This window comes from Nannospalax galili, unplaced genomic scaffold (genome assembly GCF_000622305.1).
Source record: "Nannospalax galili isolate Female #2095 unplaced genomic scaffold, S.galili_v1.0 scaffold1965, whole genome shotgun sequence".
Classification (NCBI taxonomy): domain Eukaryota; kingdom Metazoa; phylum Chordata; class Mammalia; order Rodentia; family Spalacidae; genus Nannospalax; species Nannospalax galili.
In genome coordinates, this window is record NW_008353217.1 from 8,690 (window position 1) to 18,252 (window position 9,563).

Genomic DNA, 9,563 nt, shown 5'->3' on the forward strand with positions numbered 1-9,563 from the left:
CAGGAGGGGCCCAAGCAGAAAGCTGAGTGATCACATCTTCAAGCAGGCAGTGGAAAAAGAGAGCCATACTGGAAGTGGGCATGGGTCCATAAAGGTGGGGGAGGCATGGTGTCAGGAGGGGCCCAAGCAGAAAGCTGAGTGATCACATCTTCAAGCAGGCAGTGGAAAAAGAGAGCCATACTGGAAGTGGGCATGGCTATATGGCCATACCTTCTAAAGGGTCCATGACCCTCCCCAAACAGCTGTCACTAACTAGGACAAAGTATTCAAATACTTGGAACCCATGGGGACATTCTCATTCAAACCACCATAATAATTATCTGTTAATGACCTTCTTGGCAGTTCAGGATTTCAAAGGCTCTCTCAGGGCCAAAGCCAGGACCCAGGTCTGGTTCCTCTGACCAGTAATCAGAGCTTGCAGTTCCTGGTTGTTAATTGTAAGGAGGTAAGGGATTCAACCCCAATGTCCTCAAAGCCTGCTGGTATCCAACTAGCTATGTAACAAAAAGAGGGACTTAAACAAGAAGTAGGGACTTACTAGGAAGAGATGAGTAACAGCACAGAAATTAGAACTTAACTAGAGGGCTGGGGAAAGGGCTCAGTGGCAAAGTGCTCGACTCATAAGCATGAGGACCTGAGCTCGATCCCTAGCACTGATGTAAAAGCTGGGTGTAGTATGAACCTGTAACTTCAGCACTGGGGAGGCAGGGACAGGAGGATACCTGCAGCTCACTAGTCAGCCACTGAATCCAACCAGCAAGCTCCTAGTACAGTGAGAGACCCTGTCTCAAAAATAAGTTGAAGAGTGATTGAAGAAGACATTCAACATCAGCCTCTGGTCGCTACACACACACACACACACACACACACACACACACATCACATCACATCACATCACACACATGCACGCACAGAGAAAAAGAAATTAGGACTTATTATAAAGATGATGGTTTATATTATAGTAACCTTTGACAGGAGAATGCGTTTCAGCCTTATGAGAATAAAAGTCAGGCAACACAAGACCATGTAAGCCCTTTCTCTCTCTCTCTCTCTCTCTCTCTCTCTCTCTCTCTCTCTCTTTTTGAGACAGGGTCTCCTTATAGCCCCAGGTGGCCTGGAACTTGCTACAGACCCTCCCTCCCTCCCTCCCCATCCTCTCCTCTCCTCTCCTCCCACACACACTATGTGTACTTTCTTATTGATAGCATGTTTTCACCATTGAAGAGACAGAGTGGCTGTCAATAGTTTCTGAACTTTCCATCTACTTCAGCCACTTAAGGGAGACCTTGACGGACACTGTCTGTGGTGCAAAGGCAGGAAACAGCAGGAAGAGCTCCATCAGTTTAGCTTAGTCAGATGTTCACATGGGTATGAGCAGGTGTGTCCAGGTGGGGCCGGGCCAGCTGAAGCACATGGATGAAGAGAGGGGCAGTCCTACAAACAGGTAGCCTGTTGAACTGATGAAAACAATAGGTCATCGTGGCAAGTCATTCACCAAGCTCCAGTGATTGCTTTCACAATAGCCACGTACAGTTGTCTGTCATTCACATGGCTTGGCTTGCTTGTTTTGAGAGTCCAAGTGAATCTTTTTACCCAAGAAAGAAACTCTCATCTATGGCTCCAGAGCACATGTATGTGAGCCTTGTCCTTGACCCCAGAAGAGAGTATCTCCATTATGTGTGCACAGAGCAAAGGGGACCAGATAAAACACAGTGAGAGTCCCCCATAAGCTTGGTCATTAGTTCCTTTGCATGAAGCCAAGAGGGTCTACAGGGCTGACTTCATGAGGCAGGATGGCTGTATACTTTTTCTACAATGCAGAAGTAGTCTTAGTTTAAACCCAACTCCTGGGGCTTTGGAACAACAGCAGTATACTCTGTAAATCTGTGGGGACGACTAGATTCAGTTTCTGGAAGTTTATCCTTGAATATAATTAGCCTGCTTCCTCTGCGAGTCTACAACCTACCCATTATCCTTTTGAATAAACGTCTCTGCTTAAATCAGTTGCAGCAGTTTGTAGGACTTGAAATTAAGACTGTGGCCCACACATTATCACAGAAACTAGGGTGATATTCATCTGTAAATAGTCCATACGTCTATTATGAACAGAAAGCAATTAACAAGAATCAACAGTAATTGATTACTAATAAAAATGCCCTTTGTTTTGGAACAGTCACACATAGCAGTGGACAAGTGAACCAATACCGTGGACTAATCAGGAGAAGAAGTCGATGTCGTCCGGAATATCAAGAGAAAGAAATAAGATGAGAGACTGTAGTGTGGGTAGTGGAAGGAAGCACTGAAAACAAGATACAGACTGAGTCTCATTTAGGAAAGCGTCTTTAGTGTCAGCTCCACAGGGGTAGTTGTATTCTCCGCTGATATGCACTGTCTACAATCAGGCACTCTGACTGCCCAGCCTTCTGACACTGCAACACATGATGTCATCTACAAAGTTCACACTCAAGAACCACACAATCTATTCACCAAAAACTTCATTTAAAAATCTCATAATGTTTTACAGAAGTTCATGACTTTGTGTTGGACCGCATTTATAGCTGTCCTTGGCCACATGTGGCTGCATGGGGCCTGAGGGCTGGACACACATGCATCATGCCCAAATTGAAATGAAGGTTCTCGGTATCCATGAACAGAAGCCATTGCATAATTCAAGCTCCAGGGATCTGTCCCTGTCTCCCAGCACTGGGATTACAGTTTCATGACATACACCCATAGCCCCATTGGATGTAGAAACACTGACATTGAAGTTACTGTTTTGAGAGATTATCTGGCCCTATATAATGGTCACTATTTTGTTAAGTATCATAAGTAGTCTACAGAAGCAGGACTGGCATACCTCTGGCTTTGATACTTATTCTCCAGGCTCTGATCAAGTGGCTTCCATTTAGCAGAAGGTCACCTGCTACTTTTTTCCAATGGGATGTTCTGTTCCTCCCAGTGTGGAGAATCTTGTCAGAGCCCAAATCTCTAAAACACCCAACTGCTGCTTCATACTCAGCCACGCACAGAACTGACAATGATGAAGAGTAAGAACCAGAGAATTTGAGAAAAGCAGGACAAAGGTGCCAGCTGACAGCCTCTTGAATCCTTACCCACCCCCATCCCCCACGTGCTCATGCCTTGCCTCTCATACTCAGAGAAAGCTGGCATTCTGAGACTAAAGTCCTGTCTTTCATTGTGAAACATTTTGATACCTGTAAAAATTATATGTAAATCATTAAGAAGGTTAAGAATTTGAAAGCGGTATATAAAGAAAAGTCTTTGTACAAAAAAATTTATCCCTTGCCCATAAATTTAATATTTTTATATTTCATTTATTTTTATTTTATGCATATGAGTGTAATGGCCTGAATGTGTGTGACTGTGCCCATGTCATGCAATGCCCACATACACACAGAAGAGAGCATTGGATTCCCTGGAACTGGAATTACAGATGGTTGTTAGCTGCCATGTGGGTGCTAGGATCAAACTCAGGGCCTCTGCAAGAGCAGCCAGTGCTCTTAACCACTGAGCCATTCTTCAGCCCCAAATTTAATATTTTTAAAATATATTTTTTTATCTTATGTGTATGAGTATTTTGCCTGCAGACATACATCAGCACTCCCAGAACTGGAGTTACAGATGGTTGTTAGCCACCATGTGAGTGCTGGGAACTAAGCCTGGGTCTTCGGCAAGAACAGCAAGTGCTCTTAACCACTGAGGGATCTCTCCAGCCTCCCCATCCATAAATCTGAAAACAGACACAAGAAAAAAGCATCTTGAAAACTGAGTCCAAATCCAGTCATAGCTACCCAAGGAGAAATACACCTGGGTGACCATGTGCTGCAAAGTGAATATACCCTGAAATGCATTGGAAATCCTCTGAGCTATCACCAGTCCACAAGTAAGAATCAAGGAAATCAGGTCAAGTCAGTCACCCGTAAAAATTAAGAACTTACCCTGCCAGAAAGTTCACCTTGTAGCTCCTGACCCAAGGAGACCTCACTAAGGTGATGGTGGAGGTCCTGCTGGCCAGGATCAACCTTAGTTCAGCTCTCAGCCCCACTTGTGCATTAAAAGCTCATCTTCCATCATTTTACCTCCCTCCTTGTCAAGACTGATAAAAAAATAAAAAAATAAAAAACAAATACGTGGAGCATGCATTAGGAAGCCAGGTTATGTCCCAGCCATTGCCCAACCGTCTCCTTTCTGTCCTAAGCGGCTCCTATAGAATAAAACGGGAAAACCTTTCTCTTGTTTCTTAGATTAGAGTAGCGGTCCCTGAATTCCTGTTTCCCTTTGCTGACACAGCAGCAGGAGAAAGCAGAACTTACTGATGAGGGACTCACTGCACACTCAGGAGCCCAGAGCCCTGTGTGGAACGCTCCCCCAGGCAGGGCTCTGTGCTCTTCAGGAAATGAGTAAGACCCTACTTCTTTATTACTATAACAAATATCTGAGATCGTTTACTTTATAAAGAAAAAGATTCATTTTGCCTCAATTTTTGGAGGGTCCAGATCATGTCAATTGGCTCCACTGCTTTGAGTCTTTGGTGAGACAGCACATCCACATCAAGGTGGGGTCCATGGTGGACCAAAACCACTTTGTTAATAGCTAGGAGGCTAAAAAGAGCAAGAAGGGTGCTGTGGCCCCAAGTCTTTTTCAAAGACACACTCAGAATCAACTAGGCACCTCCTGCTAATCCCATATGCCACAATCCTTTTCAAAGGCATACTGTAATCGACTAAGCACCCCTCCCCCCAGCTAGATCCATATGTCATCCCAAGACTCTCCACTTCCCAACAGTGCCAGTCTGGAGACCAATTCTTTAGTGCATGGACTTTGGGGGTACATTTCCAGCTGGGCTATATCAGCCACCTGTCATCTCTAGAGCCTGGCAGCGTGGCCGGGCAAGCAGCACTGTAGAAACAACATGGACTTGGAGTAGCCACAGTTGTCGTTGCTCTCTGTGAGACCTGAAGTCATAATCTTTCTCCTCCTTGCTGAGCAGCAAAATAGGGCACTACTCCTCTTCAAAGACGAGGTGCGCATAGAGTCAAGCACTGCTTAGTGATGGTCACACGTTCTGAGAAGCAGGTCACAAGGAGATTTCACCACTGCACAAACACCTCAAGGCACACAAATGAAGACAGCTATGACACCACCAAGTGACAAAGCCTCAACTGCACTGATGGCAAGTGGGAGGGCTGAGTCTGCTGTTGTTCCACCCTGAACTTGATCAACGTCACATGAAAGGTTTTGAAACTACCATGATCTACAGATTAAGGCATGCCATTATAAAATCCATTTTCATCCAGGCCAGGTGGCATAAGTCTGTAATTCCAGCTACTTAAGAATCTGAGATAGGAGGGCCATAGGTTCAAGACCTGCCTGGGATGCAGAGTGAGTTCAAGGCCATCCAGAGAAACCTACTGACACCCGGTCTCAAATTTTTTAAAGAGATTAAAGGAGGGTTGGGGAAACAGCTCAGTGCTAGGACACTAACTTAGCATGCATGAAGCCCTAGGTCCAATCCCTAGTACTGGAATAAACAAATAAATAATTTTAAAATTTACCCTAAATCTGTGCAGCTGCAAAAGAGAAACAAGTCACATATAAAGGAAAACCCATTAGGATTACAGCTGACTTTTCAGTGCAAACTATGAAAGCCAGAGAGCCTGGACCAAAGTATTCCCAGTTTTAAATGACCACAGATTTTTAAAAATTTTATATTTATGTTATATGTATGGGTGTTTGCCTGCATGTATGAGCATCATGTGCATGCAATGACTGTGGCAGCCAGAAGAGGGCATCAGATTCCCCTCTGGAACTAGAGTTACAAATGAGTGTTAGCTGCCATGTGGATGTTGGGAATCAATTCTGGGTTCTCTGCAAGAACAGAAAGTGCTCTTAACCACTGAGCAATCTCTCCAGCCCCATCACTTCAATTTTAAGACTATTTGTGTCTTTTTCTGACCCTTCAAGCCAAGCTGACACTTTTAGCTCCAGTACATAAACCAGCTGTGGATACCCAACTCTAGACTTCTCTACTTTATCCCTTGTCTGCCCCTCTATAATCTCTCATCTCTGCCTGTCAGTGCTGCCCTTGCTCTTCAGTCCTGACTTCACTCTTGCCTTTGAGACTGTTTATTCAGTGGGTGTTGCTGAGTGCTTGCTGAGTGCCCAGGACTACTTGTTCATGGTGAACAGACATGGACAACCCAGATCCCTGGAGCCCCTGGTCTGCATGGCTACTGGTCTGCTATAATAAAACATGGTTTCTCCAGTGAGCTGTGACCTGTCTAGATCTGGCCTGGTTTATCTATTTGCATTTCAATTGTCAATTCATCAAGCAAAGTAAGATCAAAAGGCAAGAAGTACAAGGTGGTACACAAATCTAGAAGATGTAGCATTTTAGATCTCACACCCTCCTCCTGTGGACTCTCACTGGCTTGCAATAAAAAGTAATTAAGGTAATTTCAGCAGATTTGACTCTCCTCAGCCTGATGCGGTCTGGGTCCCTTTGCTCTGAAATTCTCACAAATGTGCCCACCATGTCTCAAGGGAAGCCCCCTCCCACAACCCCCAGTAAACAGAGAAATAAGACAAAATCATCTTCTTTAAAGGAAAAGGTTCCAAGCAACTGAAAAGGCAAACTCACTTGTGCTCTGTTCCTAGAAATATAGTTGTTCTATCTACCTCTAAACAATAATTTAGGGTTTAAAAAATAAGTAAAAAGCTTCATTTGTAACACTGGGTTTAAAACAAGCTATTAAATGTTACATTTGGTTGGCTTGCTTTTTAGTTTGACATAAAGTTCAATTAAAAAATAAAAACCAATAGCAGAACTTTCAAGTTCAGTGGGAGGTTAGCTCTGGATCTGAAGGTGACCACCAGCACCGTAAATACTCAGGAGGGTGAAAAGATTCAAATTGCAGCAAAAGTGGAAACAGACACAATTAGTAATCCAACGCCCTCCAGGGGCAATTTTTGTCAGCTAAAGCATGCACTAGCCCTGCGAGAACAAAGGACGGTAAGAGTTAGAAGGGATTTCCATACCCCTCACATCTCTATAGACGGCTATCACCCAGATATTGCATGTGATGGTTTGAAAGAGAATGCTACCCTTAGGCTCCAAGTATTTGAACATTTTATCCCCAGTTGGTGGCGCTGATTTGAGAGGTTTTAGGAGTGTGGGCTTTGGAAGCAAGTCACTAGGGGCAGGTTTATTTTTTGTTGTTATTTTGTTTTTTTAATAAATAATTGAGAATTTCATACATGTATATAAGGTGTTTTGTTTTGAGAGTTCTTAATGCTTGCCAGATTTCCAGCCTCTGGCTGCTTCCTGTGCCTGCTTGAAGATGTGATCTCTGGGCTCTCTGCTCCAGCCATCTCTGCCACCATGCCTTCCCTGCCATTACGAAGCACTAACCCTCTGAACCGTAAGCCAAATAAACTCTTCCTTTTACAAGTTTCCTTGGTCACAGTGTTTTATCACAGCAACAGAAAAGTAACGAATACACTGTGGTTCTACCTCTTCATCCAATGAAACCATTTCCAGGAAGGCCCATTGCTTACTTCACACTTACGTAGTGATTTGTGCAAGTTACCACACATTTCCCGCACTCACTCCTTTCTCCAGAATTACACTTCTACTCCCTTAGACTAGATAGAACCATCCAGCTCACTTTGTCCATAAAAAAAGTATATAAAAAAGTGTTTCTATCCATTCGGATAGAAACTTTAACCCAGTGCGTGACCAGGCATACTGCTGCTGCCTCCTCTGAGCTGATGGGACACTCTAGAGAGTGGCTCCTCCACCAGCCTGAGCCCTGATGTAACCCTGATGATGGCTACTGGTAGGCATGAAAAATAGCCCTGCTGTATTGAGGTCCTGAAACCTGGGAAGTCTTGTGTCACCACTGCATGACCTCAGCTATGCTGGCTCTCATGCTGAACTAGGGCTTACAGCTACTCCTCACAAAACACCAGACCCTCCCCCAGTAGATATGAAGGTAAAAAATATGCAATTCACATTTTAGGAAATCTAAAGTCATAACTACGGTCACAAACAATACATAAGTAAGTACATGTGACTGTCCCAATTAAACTTCACTTACAAAGCAGAGAGGCCACACTTCACCCCGGCCATAGTTTGTTCACTCTACAGGGAGCACTGTTGATTAAGCAAACCTGATTCTGTGCCCTTTTCCCTCCCTACTCAATTGCATTTATCGACTTTCACATTGTCCATGAAACTACAATTCTCTCTACAGCTACATGACAGGAATCTAAACATGAGATTGAAATACTTTCCGCAATTTTAAGCACCCATTAATTAAATAACCTGCTGGTCCCACAGGAAAGAAATGGTACAAAGTAAGAACTTCATTATAAGAGGTTAGGAAGGAGGCCATTTTCCCAAGTGAAAGCTGTTAGAAGTTTCAGATTCCATCTCAGATTGGGTATTTACTGTATTTCTTATTCCATACATCACTGCCACAGTAATGCAATGTACAAAATTATTCACAAAACACATCTTGCTAAGTCTGTGCACTAATATTTAATGCTTCTTTGTATAAAATTTTCAGCTAAATATTATACTGGAAAAACGCTTGTATGATGCAAATGTAAACCTTTACAAAGCAATTCTTTGTGTCTGGCTATTACATCTTCCAATGACAGAAAGGCCCAGCAACTAGTAGGACTACAGAGACAGGTGAATAAAAAAAGGTGGTTTTCCTCTTGCAGTGGGCGGTACCATCCAGTACCATCCAGGTCAGAAGCCTCTTCTCCTCCTTCCCTCTGATCCCTGATGACAGCAGGACTATTCATCCCACAGACTCAAGTTGGAGACAACGAAAGTGACTTGATTTGGCCACTGGAATGTAGCCAGAAGTGTGGTGTGCCACTCTGTGTGCTTTTATCAACCTCCTGGGGGAACCCAGTACTCAGCCTAAGCCTACTGTTCTAATCACTGTGTGGATAAGGAGTCGGGACATTAATGCCTGCTGTCATAAGTCACTATGTTCCTGAATTGCTTGTTAAGCAGTGTCAGTGGTGTAGACCAGGCTGGGCTTGAACTCACAGAGATCCGCTTGCCTCTGCCTCCCAAGTGCTGGGATTAAAGGCATCGCCACCACGCCAGGCGGAAAATCATGATTTTTAAAAAATATTTTGTTAGTTTTCATTTTATATGTATGAGTATATTGCCTGCATGTATGGACATGCACCCATGCCCTGCAATGCACATAGAGGTCAGAAGAGGGTGTCAGGTCCCCTGAAACTGGAGTTATGGACAGCCGTTAGCCTCCATGCGGGTTCTGGGAATAGAACTTGGGTCCTCTGCAAGAACAACCAATGTTCTTAACTGGTGAGCCATCTCTCCAGTCCTCAAAATCATGATTTCTGAATAAATTTCAGTTTATCAAAAAAAAATGCCTCTACATTTTTAATGCACCAATCAAGTGTGATTAAGTCTATAATTTCATGGGAACCGTTTTCTAAGTTTCTCAGCTTTTCTTCTTCTAGCAAGGTGATGTTTTGAGGAACTAAGGGGCATG

The 9,563-nt window shown here is 43.7% G+C and overlaps 1 pseudogene across 1 annotated transcript in view; it reads right to left on the reverse strand.

Annotated features, from left to right (window-relative positions):
- Positions 1-1,360: 1,360 nt before the first annotated feature.
- Positions 1,361-9,563, reverse strand: part of LOC103747923 — a 14,402-nt pseudogene continuing 6,199 nt past the window's right edge. Inside the window, exon 2 of the transcript XR_001872853.1 lies at positions 1,361-1,457. The product of XR_001872853.1 is annotated as an elongation factor 1-alpha 1 pseudogene (transcript). The remainder of the gene's footprint in view (positions 1,458-9,563) is intronic.